The sequence below is a fragment of the Rousettus aegyptiacus genome, unplaced genomic scaffold, assembly GCF_014176215.1.
Source record: "Rousettus aegyptiacus isolate mRouAeg1 unplaced genomic scaffold, mRouAeg1.p scaffold_m13_p_10, whole genome shotgun sequence".
Lineage (NCBI taxonomy): Eukaryota > Metazoa > Chordata > Mammalia > Chiroptera > Pteropodidae > Rousettus > Rousettus aegyptiacus.
In genome coordinates this window covers 95,953,479-95,980,168 of record NW_023416285.1, presented here as the reverse complement: position 1 = coordinate 95,980,168, position 26,690 = coordinate 95,953,479, and the positions used below count along the sequence as shown (strand labels likewise).

At 51.4% G+C, this 26,690-nt stretch overlaps 1 pseudogene; it reads right to left on the bottom strand.

The window, feature by feature from the left end:
• Window positions 1-1,255: 1,255 nt before the first annotated feature.
• Window positions 1,256-2,679, bottom strand: LOC107505965 (annotated as a pseudogene).
• Between the last annotated feature and the right edge of the window lie 24,011 nt (window positions 2,680-26,690).

Here is a 26,690-nt window from a genome sequence, read left to right as displayed (position 1 = left end):
AGCCCAAACCCAGTGCTTTGGGAGATGAGTCCAAATAATTAGTTCTGCATAAACATCCCAGACCGGGAGACTCTCCCGGAGGGGGCGCAGAGGGTGGGTGGACCCCGAGAGCGACGCCTGGAGGGCAGCAGAACGGGGCGGTTCCGGGGAGGCCCGGCTCAGCGCCTTTCTGCTCCTGGGCGTGTTGAAGACCCCGAGAGTGACGGTGCCGGACGCCTTCGGCGCGAGCCGGCCTCGCCTCTCCGGGAGGCCAGCCGTCATTCCCCGCCGGGGCTGTGAAAGGCACCTAGTCAGTGCCTGCGACCCCCGAGGCAAAGCTGGGTGTCAGGGTGTGTCCTCGCGCCTCACCCTCGAAGCCAGAGCGCCCCGAGCCCCGGCCGTTCCGTGCTGCGTGCATCGGCTCCACCACGTCGGCCTGTCGCCGGCGATACCCAAGGAGGGAAGCCCCCAAACGGACCCAAAGCAAAAGGAGACCCGAGCGAGCTCCCTCCCTCCCAGGAGGCGGCTACCAGACTTCAGAAAGACAGTGATCGCACAGGGAAAGACCCCGTGCCTTGGTTCGCAAAGGCACGAAACAGAAATGTGGAGGCAGCTGCTCGCCAAGGACTGGACGACAAAGACCGATTTCTAACCGTCCGTCTGGCATTCCGTGTTTACAAAAGCCCTGGAATTCTAATGCGAGTACAATTCATGTTTAGTTTTTTATTAAAGACATATATATATATATTTTAAATAGAGAATATCCATTGATCTTTATTTGGTTCGACGAAATCGGCATTATTAAAAGACAGGTAACAAGATCTGAGCTTACGTCGAATCTGACAAATTAAGTTCTGTAGTATCTAGACTATGACATCAGAAATATCACCTGGGAACCGGAGAAAAGCATCACGCGCAGATGCTCCTGGCAAAGGCAGAGCTATGTCTGCAGGTGAAGTCCCTACTGTGCGCACACAGGAAAACCCTGCACACCCTACTGTGCGCGCACAGAAAAACCCCGCACACGACGCAACTGACTTACTTGGGAGAAGCGTTTTTCCTTTGGGGAGAGGAAGAGGCAGCACACAGGGCCAGGAATTTGAAGGCGTATGCAAAACGGCTCCTCCATTTCAAAATGGTCATAAAAATATTTAGCTCGTGGCACTAGGGGACCCTCTGGGGAAAAAACACCTGAACCAGAGGAGGCTGTTTGCATAATTCTTTAGCAATCGTACAGTTTTCAGGTACTGGAGAGGACTTAACGAATTGTTGTATTTTAACAGTGGCCATCTACTTTTCTTCCCATCTCTGGGCCTTGACCTGTCCCGGCATCACGGGGACATTTTCCCATGCAGTTTCTAGGGACCCTCCCCCCCATTCTTGAGATACCTTCTGAGAAGGCGTCGTTGAGAATTCTGTCTTCACATGACCAGCATCGCAACCCTCTCGTGGCTAAAACGATGTCCCCTTTCTGCGGCCTGGTCCGGGGCCTTCGGCACGGGGGCTCGTGAAGGTTTCGACTCATTTACCTGAAGGACAGTGGACCCCGCTGTCATTGTCCATTACTTTATCCCGAAGGCTTCTCGCTCTCTTACCTGCTCTCCGTTTCGACCGTTCTGTTGTTAAGCTGTACAGGTGACAGACAGCCTTCTCTCCTCGGCCACTCCGGTCCACCTCCTTCGGGGACCCACGTCAATACCTCTTCAAAGTTCCATTGATTTCCACAGCATAGGGAAAAACAGAGGCTTCATGCAGTTGATACTGAATTCGCTTTTTAGCTTTTTCTCGAATCCATGATTCAATGGAAGTTTTGTTTCTGAGAATTATTTTCATCCTGATTAAAAAAACAAACAGACAGACAAAAACATCCCGAAAGCTACAGTTGTTCCTAAAATGGACCCCAAGGCACACGAGGAGGCGGCTAGCCCCGACGGAGCGACCGGCCGGGGCCCTCGTTCCGGTCTTGACCGTGTTCCGCCCGCAGGGAGGCCGGCGGGTCACACGGCCGCGTGTGCGTGGTCACAGCGGGGATGAAGGCGACCTGAGCACGGCCCAGCGGTGCTACGAACAGCGTGAACGGAACCCGGTTCTGGTAACTGAGTTGTGGCTCCGAGGACGGCGACGGCCCATCTTCATCACCCAGGCGACAAGGTGGCCACGGCGCCTTTTTCAGGTACACGCTTTCCTGAGAATGTTCTGGTCTTCACCCCAGAGGGACAAAGCCAGGACCAACGAACGTGGCACTGAAGTCATTAGATGAAATCTATCAGTTTAGCCACACGATGAAATCCCCGCTTCCTCCAGGTGTCTGTAAGGGCTGATGGCACAACACAGAGCCAGCCGTCCCAGAAGCTACGGCCGTGACGCCGAGGGCTGTAGCGGAGTCTCTTCGCTCCCTGGACATTTTCCAACTTGATAACTGAGCCGCGTGTACCCGTTTGGGTGAGGAAAAAAGGACTTTCCTGTCTTGGAAGAATTCTGGATTCCTGTTTTTGTGCAGACATCCAGGTGTGTCATGCCTTCGAGTAGTGTGACGTCAATGCAGGCGACACCATTTTCACCGGGACACACTCAGCCTGCGGGGGGCGGGGGCGGGGGGCGGGGGGCGGGGGCGGGGGGCGGGGGGCCCGTGCTCCCTCGGCCATCGCTCTCACTGTTGCTCTCCCACTCGCTCCCCCCACCGCCCCCCCCCCCCCGCATCCCCCGTACAATTCGGGTTTCATTTTGTACTTTTCTCTGTCAGTGTTATCAAGAAGGGAGAACCAAAGTCACCATCAGCATGAGACGTGCGGATTTGCCCAGGGCTCGCATTTGATTTTTTTTCTGCCTCTTGGAATCACTGGCTTCGTGACGGCAAGTGATGAAAAATATCCAGACCGCCAGAGAGTCTCGGACGTTGTCCTCACTTTCTCGTGTTACGTGATACCGGTCCAGGCGCTCGCTCTCCTTGCGCTAGAGTTTCCTCATTTCGAGACCGTGGGATATCATGGTAATTACAGCGTGCGGGTCCTGGGGCGAAAGATGTATCCATCAGAAGCGTTGTCAGCTCCATTGTGGCCTCTTTTGTTACCCCCAAGGGCTGTTAGTCGGGCCAAGACTGAGGTCAAGTGGCTGAATAACTCTGAAACATGTTATAATGCAACGTGCTATTTGACCCCATGTGCAAAACACTGGTAGTGTGAATATTAGCCACACACGTATCAGGGAAGCCTCAGAAAAAGGAACAGGATAATAAGGCTTAGAACTATCGAGACATTCCCCTCCAAAAATAGGATCAGATCCAAGTCGTAATGAGGGTGGTCACAAAAGTGGGCGTTTATCCCTGAAAGTGTGTGCGCCTGCATGTTTCTCCATGGATGTGCGAGCATTTTACGTGTTCGTGTGAGTTTCTTGATATTTTCAATTCGAATATGTATTAGTTTGGGTTGATTCATTATCTTGAGATGCTCATGTGTTTTATCTCCTCCATCGGAGAGGACACCGGAAGCTTAGTGTTTGGGCAGAGAAGAGGGTATTTTTCAGGGTCGCCTTCTCTGTACGTAGGGTGAAATTCACTGGAGAAAAAGGTCGGCGAGGTCTGCTCTTGCTTCTCTTGTGTCTGCATTGGAGACCAACTTGACAGGAGCTCAGAGGGCCTGCTCTTCCCCGGGGAAGCGGGTTTCTGCTCTGTAGACAGGCTTCTGCTCTGTGTGTGGTTGGTGTCCTTGGAGTTTCATTTAAGGGTCAGTCAACTAACTATCTGAACTCTTATTTAAAACAGTTTGCTAAAGCGTTCAGGCACGAGCTGCAATCAGCCATCATTTAGGACTTGGGTCTTTGATTCTCCCCAAATCTGGAAATCGTAGAACCCTGAGCAGACAAGGAGGCATGTTTTTTCTCTTTGGCACTTTTGGAAGGTGTGTTTCCATGCGATCGAGGCACACTTGTCTGGTTTTGTGTTACGGCTGTGCGTGCACGATAATTCAATTACCACCGACAGAGGAAGACATTTTCAATAAAAGTATCACGTGCCCACTCCGCCCCAGACACGGGCCTTCAGTGGTGACCCAGTGGCGTGAAAGATGCATAGCGCTTCAAACCTGGAAGAGAAATGATTCAGACACATTAAGACAAACAGGCCTGACTGCCTCTGCTATCCTATCGACTTCCGGCTAGAGCTGATTAATAGCTGCGGCAAATTCTGTATGAGTGGCTCGTCGTAAAGAGAATTAGTGGCTGCATAAACTCAGATGTTCTTAAAATTAGACACTGAGGCCAAGTTCTGGTTAATTCCCCAAGTTCCCGGAGCTTGAGTAGAGGTCCTGGGGTCAGAATCACGGAATCGCGTGTTTTTAGATTGTAGAAAATATATTTTTGCATCTGTAAAATGAGGATTTCTGTGGTGGTTAGATGAGATGACATAGGTAGAACTATTAGCCAAGTGCTTGGCATAGAGTAGATATTCAACAGATGGTGACTATTAATAGTATTATTAGAAGGGCCCAACTCTCAATATGTTTAAGACCTTTGAAAATGATGCTAAAAATAATAAGTGTTGGTGAGTATGTGGAGAATTTGAAACCTGTGTGCATCGAAAAATTAAAAATAAAACTATCGTCTGATCTAGGAATACCTCTGATTTATTTCTGGATGCGTATCCAAAAGAATAAAGTCAGGATTATTCACAATAGCCAAGTTGTGGAAACAACCTAAATGCCCATCGACGGATGAATGGATAAACAAAATGTGATATACACACACCGTGGAATACTATGCAGCCTTTAAGAAGAAGAAAACTCCTGCATAAACCTGGAGGATGTCACACTAAGTGAAATAAGCCCTTACACAAGGACAAATATGGCACGATTCCACTCGCATTATGTATCCAAAGAAGTTAAGTTCACAAAACTAGAGAGAGAAATGGTGGTGGTTGCCAGGGGCTAGGGAGAGTTAGGGAGGCAGTCCATTCTCTTCCCCTAGTCGATGGGCATCATTTCAGTTAAGCAAGATGAATAAGCTCCAGAGATCTGCTGTAGAACATTGCACCGATGGGAAGTGTTCTTACCAGCATTCGAGATGGAAGACCAATGGGGCCAAGTGGAGAGAAACCCACAGCAGGCGGAAGAGGAGGGGATCGGGAGCGTAGCAGGTGGGACCAGCCTTCTCTTGAGCCAAGAGAAGAAGAGATGGAAGGAGATTCAGAAGTGGGGAGGAGGGGCAGAGGAAAGGGTGTCATGACCTAGAAGTCACACCTCCAGTTATTTGAGGCCAATGGCGGGAACTGGAGAGGTGTTATGCATGACAAGGACCGTGCCCTCAGTAAGGCAGGAGGCTGGGCTAGCCCCAGGGAGGACAAGAGCGCCAGGCAGGCTGTTGATTCCAAGAAATCCTTCTTGGGATTTCCTTGTCATTTCTATAGGGAGTCGGTAAGGAGTCAACAGGAGCTGACTCCAAGCAGTGGGACAGGTCCCAGTGAAGTTAGGGACCTTTCTCCAGCAATGCCCAGAAGTCTGGGGACCAGAGCTGGAAATTAGATTGAGATCATGGATGTCATGGCATGCCAGCCAGCTGACTTTTTTGAGACCGATTCCCACAGTAAGCACTGCAGACCAGTGGGACAGACAAAGAGAATTTAGAAGAAATAAAATTGCTTTCTACTTCTTAGCTAGGGTAGAACGTGGACAGCTTAGGTGTCGGGGGGGCCTCTGGGGCCAGGGTGCCTTCCCCGGCCCCCGCGCCCCTCCCCACCCCCGCTCCCCAGGCCGCCTTGACATTCTTCTGCTGGATTCTCATTGGATGATCTTTGTATTTCCTTTTCCGAAAGATGAGAGAGTGACTTCCCTGAGAGGCAGGACACCTGGCCCATCATTTGTGCTGCACTCTGCTCGTCTGTGCAGGGTGCGACGTTTGCCCATCACCATCAGGCACCGAAGGGCAGCCTTCGGCAGCAACGGCCTGGTGGCAGTTTATGGTCCCGGGGTTGCGTGTTCCAGGGCGACATGCAGAGTTTAAATTCTATAATGACAAAGAACAGTGGCGGTGACAACAATGCGAGTCACGGCTGATGGAAGTCGGCGGGTAGCTTTGCATCGACCCGGCGAAGCCGGTCACGTGACGGGTGAACCCTCGCCAGCCCGGCATCACGTGGCCTTCTGAGCGCGCCCGAGGAAGCCCACCTGATGCTGAGAGGAAAACAAGGCACCGGCGACTGCATGAGACTTGGCCTCAGAAGACCTGGGTTCAAGTCCACGAGCGTCCACTAGACGCTCTGGACCTCAGCCTCACCGGAAAACGGCCACACTAATTTCTACCTTGCAGCATTATTGGGGAGATACCTGAGGTCGTCCGTGAAAGGGCGGTTGTCACACGCACCTCACAGTTCCCACGTGCTGGCTTGGTTGTTTGTCTCCCCCACTGGACGACGCCTTCCCCGCGGGCGGAAGCCACAGGGCCTCGGAGGCCGGCCGTCAGCAACGGACGATCGTTCAATAGACGCCCGACCAGCACGGCCTAAGTGTTTAGCTACCGCGTTCTAGACACGCATTATCCTGCTGACTCTTCACAACAATTTCAAAAGGAAATACCGCTGTTATTGAACAGGTGAGGGCGAGGAGGCTTAGCGAGGCCGAATGGCCCGCCGAGGTCCACACGGCTGGTCGGCGGTGGAGTGACCTCTTAGCCACTGTTCTGAGCTGCCTCGGGAGAGACGCGCAGGGGCAGGGAAATGCTCAGATGGAGGCGCCGATTCTCAGGGGCGCGCCAGCCGCCGTGGACCCAGGATCGGAAGATATCCGCTCAGGGGCGTCCCCCTAATAGTCTTCAAGTTGTGCACAGGCATCAGGCCGCCGGCCCGCCACCCACCTCATGTGTCAGGCCAAACACACCCACACACTGTCGCCACAAGCGCGCACCCGTGAGGGCGGACGCAGCGGAGGGCGGGCCCGTTGGGGAACCAGCAGTGGTGGGCTGGGTGGGCTGGGTGGGCCCTACCGGGACCGCCTGCCGGTGTTTCCTGCTCTCGGGCTGCTCTCATGATTAATGGCACAGTGGAAAATTCCTCTCTGGGTTTATTTTTTTTCCCTGAACTGAAAACTCGATTTAGGAGCAGTCAGTGCCCCCAGGGCGATGTTTTCCCATCTGTCAGGACTGGTGGGCTCCACCCTCACCTGGATGGGTGTCTCACGGCGCAGGTGGGCCGGGCGGGGACGGGCCAGCCAGCATCTCCCCACGCCCAGGCTTATTTGCTCTGGGGGGAAGAGGCCCCGGGAATGAGCAGTTGTTATTTTCCAGGCCTCTAGGCTTCTGTCGTCTTGCTCCGAGGAATACGACGTGTCTAGCACCGTGTCAGCCTTCCTTTGAGCTCACCCTGGTTTCCCGCTGTACTTCTTTGGTGGGAGACGGTGAAACTGGACACCCCCTTCCTCTGAGCGGACCCTACCTTGGTTTACCCTTGAAGCGATTCTCAGTCCTATAATTTTTGTATTGTTCCTATTGAAAACAACGATAGCAACAACAAATCATAGATCTAAAAATATTCATCGGTCTCCTATGATGGGCTTAATCTCTTAATCGGTTCTGAATTTCTTTTCATTTTTCCTGACCCTCCCTCTCACGTCTCCCCACTGGGTTCACACTGCTGAGAACTAGCGAATATTTGCTTTTTGATACCATTGATTCTTCATCATAAGATCTGCTTCCTTGTCTACCATGTTAATAATTATTTTCCTTTCATAAAAGTCCTCAGAAACCTTAACTTGGGGGCCTTAAGTTTGCGTCTTTGGTGAAGGAGATGGGAGAAATTAGGAACGAAGTGACCCTATCAGATTTGTCTCCTGGATTCGCTCCTACCGAATTGCCTTCTTCCCAAAGCCTCCCACGGCCTAGTGTCCTGTATGGAACTTGAGCTGTGCTTGGAGTATCGGGAAGATTAGCTTCCAGCACACGCACACACTTCGGTGTAAGTAAAACTGGTATGTGAACACCAGTAGGAATTCTCTGCTTTGCAAAAAAGATGCTTTGCTAGTAAAAAGGAGTCACCAGAAGGTTCCTTTATCTCGCTGGCTCCCCAGTGCATCCAAAGGCGGTCACTCCAAAAATTCAGCACAGACAGACGCAGTCATGCAGAATTCGCGGGAAGTAAGGCATACCTTAACTTTTCTGTGCTGTTTTGGGCCCCATTGTCATGATTCTTCTCCCCTCCCCTTTTTTTAGAGACTCTGGGGCCACTGTCTTTTTACCCAGTAGGCGATATTGCTAACAGTATCATATAACTCCAACTGTGGATATCAACGAGGTTAAACAAGGAAGCAGTGTGCCCGTAGCCAGATTCTGCGTGCAGGCTGGTACAGCGTGCCTACGGAATTACGGTAATGCTAATTCCTTCTCATGATTATTGATTGGAAGTTATGAGACTGGGGGTCTAACGACGGTTAAGTCAATTCCTAGCGTGTGTTCTCGGGCAATCACGAAGCCCTTTGTCACCCCTTTGTTCACCTACCTAATCAGAGCGTGGTCTCGAAAGCCTCTGCAGACCCTTCTCGATCTAATTGACTCATTGGGTGGATGGGTGGTGAAGAATCTCGCAGGAGCCCCGCACGCAACCTCGGAATTCTGTTTCATCTGGTTGCAGCTCTATTGCTTGTAGGGAATTTCGCGGGACCTACGGAGACAAGAAGCCACCTTTCCAGGAGAGGGTGGCGACACACTCTCAGGAAGGCCGTCAGGAGCTCGGCCGGACTCGCCCGCCGTTGCAGACCAGAGGGCCCTGTCCTCTCTGCAGGAGTGACTGGGACATCACGGTGCCCGTGCACGAGGCGCTGGGGTCTAAGGACCACGGGTCACATGCAGGTTACAGGAGGTCGGGGACGTCTTTGCTATGGGGCCCTCACCCCTCCGGTGCGCCTCAGTTTCCCCGTCCTTAAAACACGCACTTGCCAGAGTTTGGCTTGGCTTGGGGAACCCTCGCGAGAAGACTGGTGATGGTCAAGCGTCCTGGGCCGAGGAAGACGCGCCGCGGAAGGAAGGGGTGCAGCCGGGGCCTTAATTATGGGTGACTGTCCCCAAATCCTGGTCCTGCTTCCGGAAATCATCCCCCTTACTTACGCATCTAGTGATGGGGTTTTCAGCAGACAGGAGCTGGGGGGCTTCTGGAATTTGGGCTCAGGTTGAGACTAGCAGGGCGGGGTCTGTGCGGGTCCATGTCCTTCCAGAACTTTCCGAAGAGCTGGATGGACAACGAGCGGTGGGAAGACACCATGTGCGGGCACGCCGGCCACGTGCCAGAAGGCCCCCCACATCTCACTCACGCTCCTGCCATCACTCATTCGGACACGGCCTCGCCCGGCGGTCCCGGGCGCGAGGCTCTCTGAATCCGGCCGCCATCCTCCAGCCCTGGCCTTCGCAGGCTTCGAAAATTCTCTCTTCCCTCCTCCTGGTGTGGGGACCGGATGTGGGAGACAGGAGGCATGTTCTCCCCAGGTCCTGTTCTGGCAGGGGTCAGATAAGACTCAGAAGCAGGGGCTCAGAGATTCATGAAGCCAGAGCTTCGTGGTGGGCTGTAAATCCACGGAACCAGATGCTGGGCCCTGGAAACGCCTCGAGGCCAAGGTCGTGGCTGTACCAGCGAAGGATGGCAGATTTGAGCAAGAGGCTAAGGTCCTGCGGGAAACAGAATTCACGAGGAGCCCCAAAAGCCCCCGGGAGGGGAGTGAGGGAGGGCGAGGCTGGGGGACTGGGCTCCGGCTCTGAGAAGGGTGTTGGTAGCAGAGGTGCCGCCCTGAGCTTCCAGCCCTGGGGGGCCGGAGGGAGTGGCGGGTCACCTCCCTAGCCACCCGCTCCCTTTCGGAGGAATGGGAGTGGCAGGAGGCACCTGCGTTTGCCTCTTGCCCCAGGAGGATAGGTGAGGCAGAGACACCTGTTGGGGCTGCCTGGCTCCCTCGGAAGGGTGCGGGGAGCTGCTTCAGAAGCTGCTGCCCGCCAGCCCCAGGGGAGGGAGAGCTGGGGACAGGCGATGCTTGCAGGGTTTAAAGAAGGAGGGAGCAGATCTCAGGGTGGCGGGTGTTGCCTTGGAGAGCCTTGTCCAGAGTTTTCTGGCCCTTGGAGTCACTCCTGACTTAGAAGGTTCAGAACCTAGGAGAATGCTTTTCTGGAAGGAGGCGTCAGGACAGAAAGGTTCCTGTTATCCTCAGGGCTGGCTTCGGCTCTGTTGGAATTTGCCCCCTGGTCTGACTTGTTCTCTCTCCCACCTCCTTCTTTGTGGGAGATGGAGCAGCAGGAGCCAGAGGGTGTGTCTCAGCTCACCTTCCCGACCTTTCCAAGGGCAGCGACCTACCTCCTCTCGGGAGAAACCAGGTCACTAGATGGACACGAGCCCCCAGTTCTGCTGCGGGTGTGTGTGGGGGGCGTGGGGGTGGGGGCCCAGGGCCGCACGATGGCTCAGTGCTGGCACTCGAGACTGAGCCCGCCTCGGCTTGTCAAACCCTGTGATCTGATCTTCTTTTCATAAGCGAGCTACCGATTATTCTTAGGGGAGGGGGTGCGAATTTGAGGAAATTCTGCGTGTGTGTGTGTGTGTGTGTGAATTTATTTGATGAAAGCAGGAACGTTTTTCTGGTTCAGGTGTTGAGAACCTGGACCAAACCCGTTTTCACCCCGCAATAACGATCGCCCCGCTGGCCGGTCTCAAATGCCAGCCGAAGAAGCAGGAATAGGTTCGCTCCCTATGTTCTTCCGACAGTTCCCAGCATACCCTCGCAGCGTGGGGATTTTCAGTGACTCAACCAGAGAGACGACAGGCCAGCAGGCACAGCTCCCTGTGAGATTAGGCTTCTCAGGGAGGTGAGTGAGCTCTCGGTTACCTGCCCGAGACGAAAACGGTGGCCTCTGGGCTGGCAGACTCACAAAGATTTGTGATTGAATATTAAGTCGGCTATTGCATTTCCCCGCCGGCTGCACGGTGCCCCGTGAGTCAGTGGGATACACGCAGAAACTCGGTTCGATGGCAGGGAGAAGCGAGGACGCTCTGAGCTTCTACGAGCCGGCGTCTCAACAACATTCCACCTTCGGCTTCTGAAAACCACGGACGCCATTTGGATGGCTAAAGACTCATGGCCTTAGCACAGAGGGAGAGAAAGCCTTTCTTGACGTTGGCTTTCAAAAGTGGTGTTATGAACGTCCACGCAAATCCCGCCAAACAGGCGGCATGATGGGTAGGCCTCTGGGACGAGAGTCGTTCCAAAGGAGCCCCAGGAAAGTCACAGCCGACTCAGGCCAGGAGCAGGCAGTCACCTCCCTTATCCTCAGGAGAATCTCGGACATCAAAGAGGACTGCCGGGGAGGGAATCAGATCCCTAACTGGGATCAAATGCTGGACCAGGCTCCAGCCGGCGACCTGAAACTTATCATCTCAGCCATATCTGATGCTGGCAGAAGGGAGCCAGCTGACTTCCCTGAGAACGACATTTCCCATGACGTTCCGGGCGTTTATAACCCTGCTGAATGTGCAGTTACGCATCCTGCAGAGAACCACCCCGACGACCCCGGTGGTGATGCTCGCTCTCCCCCCGACGCGGGTTCTGCGCCCACACGGAGGCAGGCGGCAGACCCGCCGTGAGCCCCCGCCACCCCGGCTCCCGTCTGGTGAGCAGGCAGCACCAGGCGGTGTGTTCAGGTGTGGCTTGAAGGAGTCATGCTGCCAGGTGCTCACCTGAGGGGCAGCGTTTCGATGCCCATGCATGTGGTGGCCCCGGTGGCGTCAGCCTGAGCACACGCAGGCCCGGCCTGGCTTCGAGCAGCGCCGTGAGCTCGGACGGGACGGAACCGAGTGGTTTGGGGGTCGCACACCCCCTCACTCCCTGGGGACCGTCACGGCCCCTCTCCCAGCCCCCTCTCCAGTGGGGAAGAAGCAGGCCCGTGGGGACGTTCTGCCGTCTGGAAGACGTTCCCCCAAATCGCAGGCCTTGGAGAGGCCCATGGTGGGCGCGGGCTCCCCTCCCGGGCAGGCTCACTGCAGGAACCGAGACAAGCAGTGGGGCGCGGGCCGGCAGACCCCCGGCAGCGGAGACGGAGAAGCCATCAGACGCTTCGCAGAGAGCTCCGGGCCCCTCTCCGTGGCCCCCTGTTGAGGTGGCCCCTTGGCGCACTGGCTCCCTGGGTCCCAGGAAGGGCTGTGGCCAGGGTCCCTCACCCGACATCACACCAGGAAACGAGGCCCCATTTGGTTGAGTGCGGGGGAGCTTTGGGGGTCAGTCAGGTCCAAGTCCCCGTCCCAGCTCCACTTCTGGGTGCGCTCGGGCAAGTCACGTGACCTCAGCCCGCCTCAGTGACTCGCGGGGAAGCGAGGGTAACATCTCCATCTTGCCGTGTGGGGCCTCATCACCACGCTTGGCACTTGGCCAACACTGTAAATAGTCGCTAGATTCGTACCCCACCTGTCCCCCACTGCCTCGGTCTGCCAGCCTCGACTGTGGCGGTGAGGGTCCTGCATTCACGTGCCCACAGGAGAGGACCACCCCCCCCTGGGAGGGAGGCGTGGGACACCAGGTCCCTTTCTCTGTCTCTCTTTTTATTTCAATATTTTGCCCTTTTTCTCATATGCCCTTGAAACTTGCCAACTTGGCCTACTAGGTTTTTAAATTTTTTTATTTTTTTATTTGGAAGGGGAAAAAGGATTAAAATAAAATCCCTGATGGCTGTTTCCTTCTTAAAAATGAAATTTTAATTTTTGTCAAAGTCCCACGTCGGTGGAAAATTCCAAGGCTACTGCTAAAGCTTATGAAAAAGGGCCGGCCCCCCGGCCCCAACCGTCCGCACGCCCCGTTCCTGCCTCCCGGAGCGAGCCGCTCGGAGCGCCTGTAGCTGCCTCCTGCACACATCACCCTCCTATCTCTAAATGCCCCGTTTCTATTCCTCTCCCCCGATTTTTTCACTCTTATGCATGGCAAACGTTCGGCGGTGATTCGAGTTGCCAGACTGAGCGAATAAAAATACGGGACGCCCCCTCGAATTCGGAGTTCGGGTAAACGATGTGCCTGCCCTCTGTTAGTACGGGCATGCCTCGGGAAGCATTTGGAACGTAGTTATCCTCAGTGATCGTTCATCGCTTATCTGAAATGCAAGTGTAACTGGGTGTTCTGTGTTTTGATCTGGCAAGCCTAGCTATGGTGGAGAACATTTTAACTCTTCCACGGCCCGCCGACCTCTCGTGCTGTGCCTCGCGGCCGCTTCCCACGGCGGGAAATCCTAGGGACACCTGCTTCTGGTGTGTTTCTCTTCGGTCACATCCTCTCCAGCCTCTGCTCTCATCCCCTTTGAGTCGGGGCGTCTGGGATGAGAAAGGCCCAATGCAGGTGCTATCAACGCACCTTCGTGCCCAGCGCTCTCTCGGCTGTGGAAGGGCTGACTCTTTCACTTTTTCTGGTCACCTAGGATTTATTTCTTAGGTCCCCTTACCTCTGCAAGAAGCAAAGCAGGGTTCCAGGGCAAATATATGTGGGATCTGCAATTCGCTTTGAATCTACCTGGTTCGAGCCTGGGCTATTATAATAATCAAGAACTGTTAAGCTAATAGCATTTAATTACTTTAATTCCAATAGTTAATTCCATAAAAACAAAACAAACAACAGCAGGAAAAAAAAAACAAACCCAAAACCTTCAACTCTTTATTCCTCTCGAAAATCTCTTGTTTATGCCAGAGAGAATTTACAGCTTAAATATTTATGATTTAATCTTTTCCTGGTGTTTGCTTTGGGAACCAACTTATACTGTCCCCTAATAGAAAGATCTTAATTTTGTCCTGGAATAATGTTCCCTGTTTCTGAGTTTTCAGCGTATTGCTAATGAGCATGAGATGAATTTGGCTTAACGTCTCAGGGAGTTAGAAATGGAGATATTCATAAGCTGCTCATGTTAAGTTCACTTTGGAGATTTTCTTGGCGCAAAATGATTTCTTTCTTTCTCTCTCTCTCTCTCTTTTTTTTTTTTTTTTTTTTTAGCACAAGAAATATGTACTTCACGAGGTTTTTCGTTGGGGTTACCCATTCTTTCCTTAGACCCCCACCCTGCTTCCTCCGTGAAACCGTATATGAGGAGACTGTGATTTGGATCAACAGAAAATTCTCTTATTTGTGTCACAAATGTCCTTTGCTTCAACTCCTGTCCTTCTGGCCAGGTCCCCTGACTCCTTCCTCCTTCTTATCTCTGCATCTTCATGCGTGCTAACCGTGGAATGTCCTGGCCACACCCTTGCAGTGACCCGCGCCCGAGGGTCCCTACAGAGCCCGAGCGGGTGGAGTCAGTCCTCCGGCAGCATCCTTGAGAAGGTGGCTGTCAGGAGCCCAGGCCACAACCCGTCCTGCTCCCTGCTCTCCGGATAGACCAAATACCAATGCCCTCGGTCTATTTTTAAAGTTCAGAGGGCCCGGAGATAGGTAACTTGCTTTTATAAGAATTTCAAATATTCATTTCCAGTCCTGGTATTAAAAAAAAGATCCTACACATGTTATGCTGGATGAGGTGCATGGTTTCCTCCTGCGCCAATAGTTGGAAGCTGTGGTCGGTCGTTAAAAGTCTCGGGTTTTCCTTCGGATAGTTCGATTCATTGAGCTTTCTGCCAAACAAATTAATCAAAATTTCCTCCTCAGCTTCTTCACCTCTACGGCCGGAAGTGTGAATCCTCCTAATCATATGCTGCGAATGTCACTCGGCTGTGGCTCGTTGTTCTTTCTGTCAGCAGGACAGGATTGCCATTATTCAAGTTTGGTGATGTCTCTTCTCTCTTTTTTCTTTCTCTCCCTTCGATCTCATTCTGGGAGGAAGCTGGCGAGAGGGCCACAGGTGGATAACAGCATCGAGTCATCTCAATGGACCATGTGTACTTCGCACATGCTTAAACGGTGCGGACAGTGGACAGTTGCTCTTCAGAAAATAAAACCCCCTGGCAAGCCCATTTTTTTTTTTCTTTTTGTTTGTTTGTGAGCCCAGTTGGAAGCTGAACTCAACTCGAGCCCAGAGAGTTACTAAAAAGTATTGAATGACAAATTACACTCAAAAACTCAAAGCTGTAGACATGGTTCCCGGGACGAGGCCTGTCCACCCACGCACTCGGGAACCATTTATTTTGAATGAGAAGGGGGTACAGCGGCTTCGACGCGGAATTTGTTATCCGCGCCTTCTGACTCTGGCTCGGAAGTTGACTCTGGCCTGCGGCAGCTCGCTTGAAACCTGCCTCAGTTTCCCCATCTGTAAGGTAGGAATTATAACTGTAGTCACCCGAGCAGGGCTGCGCCTTAATTAGCTAATGATCGTAAGAGGCTTTGAAGAGGCTCACAGAAGCGGCAGTTAAAGCGTTAAGTATTATTATTAAGTGAACCACACCGCCCGGGCAGCTGGCCCCGGGGAGACTAACCACGGGTTTGGAGTCATCTCCTGATGCTGGCAGAGGTCGTTCTGCAAAACACCAGGGCTCAGGGTGAGTGACACGTGATGGCCCCGGGTTAGACAGAGATCAGCACAATGCAGCTCGCTCTCTCTGTGTGTGTCAGGGCAGGTGCAAAGGGTACAAAGGGGAAACCGGCCAGGCCCACACAGGGGACGAGATGAGGCGGCGTGAGGGGTGGCGAGAGCCCGTTGATGAGGTCCAACCTACGTCATTCAACGAATGCTCGCGAAATTGGCTTCAATACCACGGCGACTTGAAAAAGGAAAAAAAAGACACCATTTCTGTCCAGCCTGGTTTGATGTCATAGGCGCAAATATGTACAAAAAAAAAAAAAAAAAAAAAAAAAAAAAAAAAAAAAGGAAAGAAAGAAAGAAACAGAAAAAGATGGGAGAAGGTACGTTTTAGAGGTAGAAAATTCCTGAGTGGTTTCTTTCTTTCTTTTTTTTTTTAAACACTCAGAGATTGTTTTTGCAAATGCGCCAAGCTCTGGATGACTCTGAAGAAGTCGAGGTCAGAGGTACATGCTGACCAGAATGAAGACGAGATATTACAGGCGGCTTCCTCTTGCTTTCTCTCGACTGACGTGCAGTTCTGGCTGGCCCGGGACGTCTCCTTGCTGTCGATAGGGTGGGTTGACTTTGAATCTGAAGAAGAACAGAATTTGGCTTTGGTAGCCAGAGGTTTTTAAACGTTTTTTTTTTTTTTTTTTTTTTTTTTATAAATTTGTTTCCTGTGACAGGAATAATAAAAAATTCATTTTAGAAATTTAAAAAATACAGAGAAAACACTGAGGATCATCCATAAGTCTTCTACTCTGATGTAATTATTGTCAAGATTTTGAAATACTGCCTATCAGCTTTTTCCCCTCCATGAGAGTAGAAGTTTTGAGTGTAAATAGACTTCTTCTCCCTCCCACAGCCTAGAGGCCCCACCGTCCCAACCTCTGACCTCAGTGGGTGTCTTTTGGTGAAGAAATGCTCGTCCCGGGGCTTGCAGGGACCCCAGAGGCTGACGGGGAAGAGGGGCCCTCCGAGGTTCCGTCCGCCCTGCTGAAGCTTTTCTCGGCAGTCCTGGGGAGTGGGTACCCCCCTTCCATTTTTTATTTTTTATTGTGGCCCAACGCACATACCAAACCATTTACCATCTTAACCGTTTCGAGGGGCCGTGCAGCTCGACGGCGTTGGAGGCATTCGTGACGGCGTGCCGCTGTCCCGGCGCCCCGACCCGTCGTCAGGGGGACGCTTTGCACCTGGCGAGGCTGACACTCGGTCTCCGTCCCCCTCCCCTGCCCCTTCCCTCTTCGCTCCATCTTGTTCGTCACTCCCCGGCACGGCCCCGGGTCTGCCCGACACTGTCCGATACGGCATAAGGTCGCCAATGATGATGGGTCCGCCGAGGCGAAGCGAGTCCCCAGCCTGATCACTTGGAGCCATTGCTCTTTGTTCTCAGTGTCCCCTTTAAAGTGCCATGATGCAACGCATAATGACCTCCCTTTTCTCCTTGATGATGTGATCCTTCACCCCATTATCTTTAATGATGGACAGTCACACGGAGACGAGGCAGCGCCCCAGTGCAGAGAACATTTGCTCTTCGGGTTTTTCTTTCTTTTGGGGCCCCCACCGCCCCAAAGGTGAAGCCCCTGCAAACCAAGGAGGGTGAACCTTCAGCAGGGCCCTGTCTGGAAGTCCTGACGGCTCAACAGGAGAACGAGGGACACGGCCCTTCCCGTGTGGGTTTCCTCCTCGTTTTTGTTTGTTTGTTTTTTTAATTAATTTTTTGTGTGTGTGTGGTGACATTGGTTCACGAAATTCCTCCTCGTTTTTGGGCGCTGTTTGACCGGAGGTGGACTGCACCGTTTACAAAGGTCCACGCTATCAAGTAGGAGACCCTGACCGCGCCCCCTTTCCCGTGCGTCGGGGGAGGGGGGCAGTTTAAACGTCAGCCGATCCCGATCCCGCGCTGGCTGTCCCCGGATCGGTCCCCAGCGTGTGTGTCTGTTTTCTAGTCTGCTTCCTTTTTTTGTAGAAAGGCCAGTGCACGACTCGGAAGCGCGGGCCTGCCTCCGCTGGTGTGGACCACGGTCCTCGGGCGCTCGGAGGCTTCCACGCCCCCGCGTCTCCCCTCTCCCCGGCCGCCTCGGAGAGCTGCCTCGTCGCCTCATCAATTCCTTTCGTGCCTGAAGTTCTTCTCAGTCCTTCCCTTCCCTCCAGCCAGAAGGAAGGAGTCAGTCCAGGCCCTCCACAAAGAGCGCCTTGCCCCCACCGTCTGTTCCGGAATCTTCCCCAGGCTAGAAATTCCTCCCTACGCTCACGAGGAGGAAGCCTGGGAGATAATCTGGGCCTGTCTCTGTGGCCGGTGGAACATGGCTCCCGCCGACATTTTCTAAGTCTTTGCGTAAAGCACCCCGCACCTCCCCGGTCCGCTCGCCGTAAAGGTCACAGCTGCAGGTCGCTGAGGGTCTGGTACGGCCGAGACACGGCACATCGTACGCTGTACGCTGTTACACCCCATCGTACTCATCGTTCTGAAAGGTGGTCATCCTCATCTGGCTCAGGGACAGAAAGGTTAGGCCACGGACCCCACATCACACCGTTAGTGACATGCAAGGCCTCGACACCAAGGCCTCTGGCTTCAGAGCCGACGCCTCTCCCACGACGGCGCGCCGCCGGCTGGGCCTGTTGCGTCGGGGGTCGACGGGCTCCTCGCCATGCTCCGAGCCACGCGAACGCCCTCGTTTGGGCGAGCAGGGGCGTCGCGTCCACGTCTCCCGGGGGTGGCACGAGGCGCCGGCCTGTTTACGGCGCCGGGCCCGTTTGTTCTAAACCCGGCCCGCCGCGTCTCGCGTTCAACCAAAGAAGCAGAGGCCAAGTTTGGACTCGGGCCTCCTCGCACTGTCTAAAAGGTGAGAACTCACCCACACGCACGAGCTTAGCATGTTCTAGGTCGAATGTCAGCGGTTTTGTTTTCAAAGAGTTTCCACCAGGTTAACCTAACACCAGCTTTTTTTTTTTCGAGAGGACTTGGCCACGGTCACTCATGTCAGCCCTTTGGATGGTCCGAATCGTCAGGGCAATACTCGTTTGTTTGGAAGCTTCTGGAGGAGGCGCTAGCCCTAGACATTTTCTCTCTCAAAGACGTATTTTGAGAATCCTAGATCGAAGGGGCTTCTGGGGTCCCCATGTCTAATACGCTCGCTTCACGGATGAGAAAACTCAGAGCCAAGGAAGCCAAGGGACTTGCTCAAACCCGTAAGGGTAATACTTGGTAACGACGGGAGGCCCACGGGGACATCGGGGGACAAAGCTTCTGTCCACCTATTTTCCATTTTGTTTTTTTTGACTATCTGTGGCTTTGAGGTTATTTCATAAAATGTTAATCTTGTTTTTGGTAGTAAAATCAACCCCAAAGTATTGAACAGAATAATTAAAAAAAAAAAAAAAAAACAAAACCCAAACCGAAAACGACATCTTGACGCGGGCGACCAGCTAAAACCGCCTAGAACAGGGAGACCCCGCAGGGCCGGGGGAGGGGAGCGGAACCTGCTGTTTCTGCTGCTCTTGGCAAAACAGAGTGACTTCTCCACCTCCGTAGCTTTGGAACTGGCAGCTTGAGCACAAACCAGATCCACTTTCTTTCATTTTTAAAAGGGAGAGCTAGAGAAGAGATAAGAGGGAACAGTCCTGGGGCTAAATGAAGAAAGCCTCGCGGACCGCAGTTCTTAGCCTACTGCGCCACTCGCCCGACTGGTCCGATAACAAAGCTTTTACTGTCATTGGCGTCCTTCGTAACAGATGATCATTGCGCCGCCTCGCTTAATTTTATTTAAAAAAATCTGATTTCGAGACGGGGCTCTCTTCGCTTGGGCCTCTCACAGAGCCTCGCGCTGCGTCTTCTGTGTGCGCCCGGCCTGGGCAGGGTCAAGTGCGGTGTGGGCCGTTTCAGACGTTTCTAGTTCTCCTACCCGTTGGGCTAAGACGCGGTCCCGAGCCGAATTCTGGCTCAAGATTCAGGGCCATCTTTAGAGGGAATGCAACCCCCCCCCCCCCCCGGGGAGAGGGAGCAAAGCACTCCTCCACCAAATATTTTTTAAAAAGGAGAATCTCATTAAAAGAAAGCCGGAGGCAGGCTCGAAGGAGATAAACTTAAAGGCGGCGAGGCCGGAGGGGCGTTCTGCTCTCTGGAATGAAGGGTGGGGTGGAGGTGGAGGCTGGTTTACGAGGGGGCCTCAGCTGGTTTCTAGCACGACAGGTGAATCTCGGCCCCTAATCTCCCAGGTTCTTGAATCTTCATCAGCCAGTAAAGCTGATGAGGACTTTACCAAAACCCAAGCCCACACCCAGCTTGGAAACTAGACAACTGGCCCTTTGGTTTGAACTCAGAACAGTGTCCACTACGAGCCAAAAGTCAACCTCAAATGTTTTCTTTTGGACAGACAGAGACATGGGAGAGAAGTCATGACTATCCCGGAGAAGTTTCCTGAAGTACGAAGTCTTCGGAAATGGTCAGCTCTGGGATAGCAGGCCCAAGGCTTGGCGAAATTAGACTGGGGAAGATCCACGTAATGGTAGCCAAGTTCCATTCTTCATTGATCGTCTCTGCTTCTTTGGTTATTGGTACCATAAAACAAAACAAAACAAAAACCTGGGAAAATGTGATACTTAATCTATGATTACTAGTGTCCTTTCTGTCTTACGTGCTGATTTAAGCACTTAACACTCCTGACTCAACCGAGGATGTGGTGGTTTTAATTTTTTAATTTCCTTCTTTTGTCCTAAATAATATGAATCTTTAGGGAGAGAAGAAAGAAAGGAGAAGAAAGATTGTTAGATTGCGTGGGTCTGAGAAAAGAGAATTATTTGAGGAGTTGGTTCTCCTCTGTTTCAGTTTGGGGCAAGTCGCCTTAGCACGTGGGTTTATCACAGCGCTGAATTCTCTTCCTAACTTGGGATGTTTAGACATTCGACCAAACGGGGCGGTGAGTTGGTCCTGGATGATAAACTATCGCGAAGTTGTTAAGAGACTTGTGCCTATCTTGGGTCTTGAATAAACCAACTTGATTCTTCCTCGAGCCTTTGGGTTATGAAAACAACTTATTGGACAATAAAGCCTAGTCAAGCCAAATGCGCAGTTTGAGATACAATGTACCGGAAAAAAACGAAAAACCAAAAAACAAACAAACAAGCCTATTTGAACACTGCTTAAAAATAGATCGAAAAGGGAATGATTTAGCCCCTGGGAGGTGTGGGCTTATTTATTTACTTATCTATGGATTCACTGACTTCCAAAGAAATGGAATTCGATGGTTGTTTGGACTGTAAATACGGCAGCACCTGAAGTCAATACTCCGTCTTAGCAGGATAATGACTACTGATCGGGGGAACTGCTGTATTTGAAATGACTGATGAAGAAAAAAATGTGGGTAGGAGACCACACTTGAGACTCTTCAGTTCCATGTCCTTCTCAAAGCTCCTGGATGAGAGTTCATTTATACAAGAAAAGTCCTTTAGCGAAACATTCAAAATAACAAACATCAATTAGACGCTGTGCTCATAGGCTGTCTTTCATCTTTAGACCTGGGAGTGCTCTACAAACATTCATTAAGCCTTCCAAATGCTGCTGCCAGCTAGGTACTAGATCTTCCTTCCCACTGAGGAGGGCAGAAACAGTGGCAGGAAACAGTTCTTTTCCCCAAACCTTTCACCTTTGCATGGGGGTGTGGTCATCATCTCAAACGCACAACTCCTGAACCAAAATGCGGGAGGCGGATCTGGACGGTTTAATAAAGTGAAGACAGACGGAGGCAGATTATACAAGCTGACGTGAAAACTTTAAAAGAGTTTGTACTTCCAAACAGCACATACCGCTCTGAGCGGCATGCGCCATATTTTCTGAGATGTGCCCACTTTTCATTGACTAGATGCATTTCACGGCCCATTTCAGTGACGTACACCTTGCCTGCACGCCTCGCGGAAAGACACTGATTTGGCTTCATTTCTGCAAAGATGTCAGTGGATTTGGAATCCAACTTCCGTAAGCATCACGCCCTCAGAATGGGGGCGTTCGTGGCCTTGCCTTTGGTCGTGATGTTTCGTAGGTGTTTCAGCTTAGGAACTTGGGCTGACGTAGCACGATGACAGTTTGGTGGGCTGACTGATTTATGTCTCACGGCGACGCCTCTCCCCAGGTAGAAGCTCTTCCCGATTCCCACCTTTTGGAGAAAGAAGGTGTAGATGCAGATGGCCGAATGAAGTGGACGGGACGGAGTTCGCCTGGCTTGCTGAGGCGATGAGAAATGGGACCAATTAGAGGTCAGAAGATGCCACGGGCAAACTGAAGGAACTGTGGTTCCTGCATTTGGCAAACGGCACCACGAGCCACCCTGCTGTGCCCAAACGAGGAGCCTGGCAGTGGCCCACGATTCCTCCTCATTTACCTCTAATTGGTCGTAAAATCCTGTTGATATTACCTGAAGAAGTATCCTGATGGCATTCGTTCAAACCCTCATCATTGTTTTTTTTTTTAACCTGGATTTTTCCCACAGTGTCCTGACAGGTCTCCTTGTCTCTCATCTCAGTCCGTTTCAATTATCTCCAAATGACTGCCGGTGCACATCTGACCACGCACCTCCCCTGCTGAACTCGCACGAGCTTCCCATGGTCTTCGTGACAGCATCCTATCCTCAGAGCAGGCCATCCGAGGAGATTGGCCGGCCTGGGTCAATGTCCTCAGCCCCAACCCTCACCACTCAGCCCGAGGGCCAGGTGTCGGTCAGCCCTCCAAGCTCTCTCTCACCACTCTGTGGTCTCGCTGACCCCTCCGCCAGTTCTCACTCCCTTGAAACCAGCCCCCTCCGCGGAGATCGGGAGGGATGCACCTTTTATTTTCTCCATCAGAGTCCTGAGTGTCCCTGAGTCAAAGCATTCATCAGCCGCAGCCATCGTTTCTTTGCCTGCCCCATTGGACCGTGAGCTCTGCAAGGGCAAAGGATGGCTCCCACCCACGCAGAGCTGGGGCGTTAACGGCGCGGAACGAATGTCCACGAAGTCGGTGAGTTTGGAATTTAGAATGACAGTCGTCGTCTCGCGAAGAACGTTCGGAAGTTCTCCTAACGCCACGGTCTGGTGTGTGCCGTGTGGAGACACGTCTGTGTGCGGCTTCGCACCTCCAGACACGTTTTGTTAAGCCGTCTCGCTGGGTCGCACAGCTTCCGGGCGTGGGCCCCCCGAGGAGCCCAGGGTCCTTTCCACCGTGAATCCACAGCTGCAGAAGTGGCAGTGGGGAGAAAAACGATTTTAAAAAGATCCATTAGACTTTCTTTGGGAACCCTAAAACAGGACCAAAAAAAAAAAAAAAAAAGTCCTGCTTTGCGTTTGGGATCAGCACGATTAGACTTGGCTTCTCGCTCTCGGGGTGAGCCGCCTGCCCTGTAGTCCCCTCCCTGGCTGAGCCCCAGTGTGGCTGCTTCGTGTCGCCGGCGGATCCATCTCCGCTGGACTCTCCGCCTGCTCTGGCATGCCGGCAGAAATGCGGGCCTCGGGACTGTGCCACCGACAAAAACTCCCCCCTAGCTCATGCCCCCCGCTAGCCTGTGCTCTTGGTGATATTTCTGTGGCCACTTATGGAGATTCCTAAAGGGTCAAAAAAATCTCCAGAGCCAAATACTATTAGGAAGCCAGTGAACGTTATTAAATACGCACATGGAAGGCCTGATTTTTTAATGAAAACAACGTGTAGGGACAGTATTTGCACACCATGGACGGTTTCTGTTTTGTCCGGATGTAGCGAACGGCTCCCCATTCCAGGTCGGCCTTCACCTCCCTGTCTTCTGGCCTCTAGGTCAGCCGCACCGTTCGCAAGCAGATCGCTTTTCTTTGCATTAACAACGTTCGGGCGTCACTTTGCTCATGTTTCCCGACGCATGAGACCAGCTGGGTCACAGGTGCAGGACATACGTATTTTCTATAGGACATCGTTCAACCCAAGTCTTTAAGTCAAAGCCACGGAGTAGCTAATGTGTTTGCCTTCAAATTCCTGCCAGCGAGAGATACCTGGATAAAGGTAGGACCGTGATTTGTAAAGAAAGTCTTCTGGAATCTTCCTGTGCTCCTAGGTGCCTTTCTGCTCTGAAACCCAACTACACATAAAGCCTTACACTGCCAGAGAGGAAGACAAAATCTCATCTCATCTCTCTCCCTCTCTCTCTCTCTCTCTCTCTCTCTCTCTCTCTCTCTCTCTCTCGGCTGCCTCACATACGTGTAAGTGGCTAACGGTGAGTGACCCTCTAAAGCAAATCTCAGGAGTCTATCTCCTTCCATACTGGCCACCAGAGCGAACACCGGACGTTAATTCAGATTAATGACCCAGAAGAAGTGGCTCCACTGTGCCCCAGTCAGTGTCTTAGCTGCTTTAGTTGTTTTGGTGATTGAATCAAATGACCTCAGGTGATGGGTTTGTTTGATTTCTGGCCAGTCTGGAAATTGTCAATTCTGTAGTGCATTAGGGAACTGTGCGCTCAGAGGCAAGCCAAATAGATGTAATAGTCCAAATAAGGAGTTCGGGCATTGTAACATCATTTTTCACAAGATGCATCAGGGAATGTTATATAGCAATTTTTTAAAAATTGCATTAAAATGGACACAGAACCAAACGCAAATGTTTATTTGTCTAAAATGCAAACCCTCTTCTACGTTAAACAGAAGAGGGAGATGAGATTGTCCATGGGACTGAAGAGGACACACATATAAGAGTTTGTATCTCTATATAATTGAAAATATTAGAGCTTATTCTATTCGATTTAGGATTTTGGTCTAATAATCCTATTTATTACGCTTTCTTACAATAAGACTGATTCTACACATATGAAAAGAAAGGAACTCCCCAGGAAATCAAAGAAATCTCTACCACTCAGCTTTGATTTTCTACATATTTTAATATTTTGGACAAGCTTATTTTATTTTTAAAGTTTCAGCTAGTTGCTTCAATATTTTTAGCTTATAGGTACAGTAAAAAAAAAAAAACAAATCTAGAACATCATTGAATGTTATGAACAATACTCGGGTCCATAGTCAGCATTTCTCTGGGCTAAGTGATTTTCTGCATTGTTAAAGCCTCATAACACCCAGCAGACGGCTTTGCCCAAGTTCACCAGCCGAGCCCAAGTTCAGTCAGGACTCAGGCCCGAGCCCATCGTGCTAGAACACGTCCGATCTCCGCCACCAGGCTAATTTGGGGACCACGAGGGGTTTCCCTAGGTGTTCGGTCCCATCTGTTGTTCCGATGGAAATGCGGAGACGTCGAGAAATGAACATCTCTGTGTGACGATGCGGCTTCTGCACCTGTCAGTGCTGACCCCCGGGTCCCAGGCTCCTCGGCGTGGGCGGACCCGTCTGCCGAGGTCCTCTTGTCGCGATGCCACCGTGCGTTTTGCAGCTGCAGGGCTGCTGTGTGGCGCACACCGGGCCCCCTGTGGGACACGTGCCCAGCCGAATGGGGCGGCGTGAGTCAGCCGAAGGGACGGGGCATCTCGGCTGGTGCGGGGAGTGTTCCAGCAGGTTCCGTCATCACGTCAGCATTGGGACACCCCCTGGGGAAAGCTCTACGGTCTCCCGAGAGGTCACGTTGGGAAGACGGCACAGGCGCTCGACCGCGCTGTCCCACGAGCTGGCCGGTGTCTGCATGTCGCTCCCCGGCCCTTGAAACGTGACCAGTCTGAACTGACCGGTGCCATAAGCATCAAATACACACCAGATTTTGGAAGAGAATGTAAAATAGCTCGTTGATAATTTTTACATTGATTACGTGTTGAAATGATAACATTTTGTATGTATCGGATTAAACAAAATATGTTACTAAAATAATTTTACCTGTTTCTTTGGCCTTATTTTAAAAATGTGGCTCTTAGAACATTTTAAATTACATGTGAGGCTTGTGTTAGAGCCATCAGAATGCTCTGCTGGGTTTGAATTCTAGCTACTTCTGAGATGGATGACTTCGGGCAAGTTATTTAACTACCGCATGCCTCAGTTTCCCTATCTGAAAAACAAGGACAATCACAGGGACACCATAAGGACTAACTGACTTGACATTTGCAAGATGCTTGTGAGTGACCAGAGGGCTTGTGATAAACCCTACATTAAGCAGTACATGAACGGTGTCATTTTAGGGAGGGAAGTGATTGCATTCAAATCCTACCCTTATGATTTCTCTGACTTAGATTTTCTTCTTTGAATATTGTGACAGTCCCCACTCCTGTGACCATGAGGACCCAAGGTCAAAAAGCACAGCTCTAGCGAGGCCTGAGCTGGCCTGGTCTGCAGTCTCTTCAGAGGCCATTGGTCAGTGCCAGCACCCAAGAAAAATCTCCAAGGTTGTTGATGGCAGTTGGCGCCTTTGGATGGCAAAATACTATGGGAATACAGAGCAGGGAGATCCCAGGAGAATGTAAGTGGGCAGAAAAGCAGCAGGCGTGAGTCTGTGTGGGCAAGAGCAAGTTGGCGAAGCAGGGAGAACAAAACCGTGACCCCGAGCTCTTGCTTACCAGCCTGGAACGTGACCTACGACTATGGGTGGGGTCGTGAACCATCGAACAATCTATCCGCAAGGGGTTCGTTGAGTAAGTGGTAAGATATTCAGGTGTCGCGATGTTCTAGCTCCGCCAGAGAAGTCCTGAGCACAAAATTGATACCATTATCCACACTTTGCTGGAAAAAAAAAAAAAAAGGTTTTTTACTTAAATACTTTGTGTGATTTGAGTTATCCTAAAATTGGTGAGGTTCTATGGATGAAGGAATATAAAAATCGAGGGGTAATTTTGGTTATATTTGCCCCACTAGTCATGAGAATATATTTCTGTAACTTGGGACATCAACGCTAGAGCATTTGGGTTGTGTTTTGGATAGTTGTGATTGATTGAGCAGATATTTTGCTGTTTTTTCTTTTAACGGATGAGATGGGAAGTGCTTTGTCATTGAAAAGGAACATAGAATATAGAATTGTTAAGACAATTATTAGAACCAAATCCTTAAGTGCTTTTCTGTTCATCGAACTCATTCTGCTAACTTCTTTCATGTACACAGTAGGTGCTCAGTATATGCTGGTTGAGTAAATTAATGAATGAGCTTTTTCGGTAAAAATGATTTTGCTAGGACTTGATGTTTGCCTGAAAATACTAGAAAACAAAATTGGAATAGAGCAATATAAAGGAAAAAACAGAAAATGGCACAAAGATATGTAAGGTATATATAAGTAAAGTACATATATATATATATATATATATATTTTAAGAGAGCATTCACAT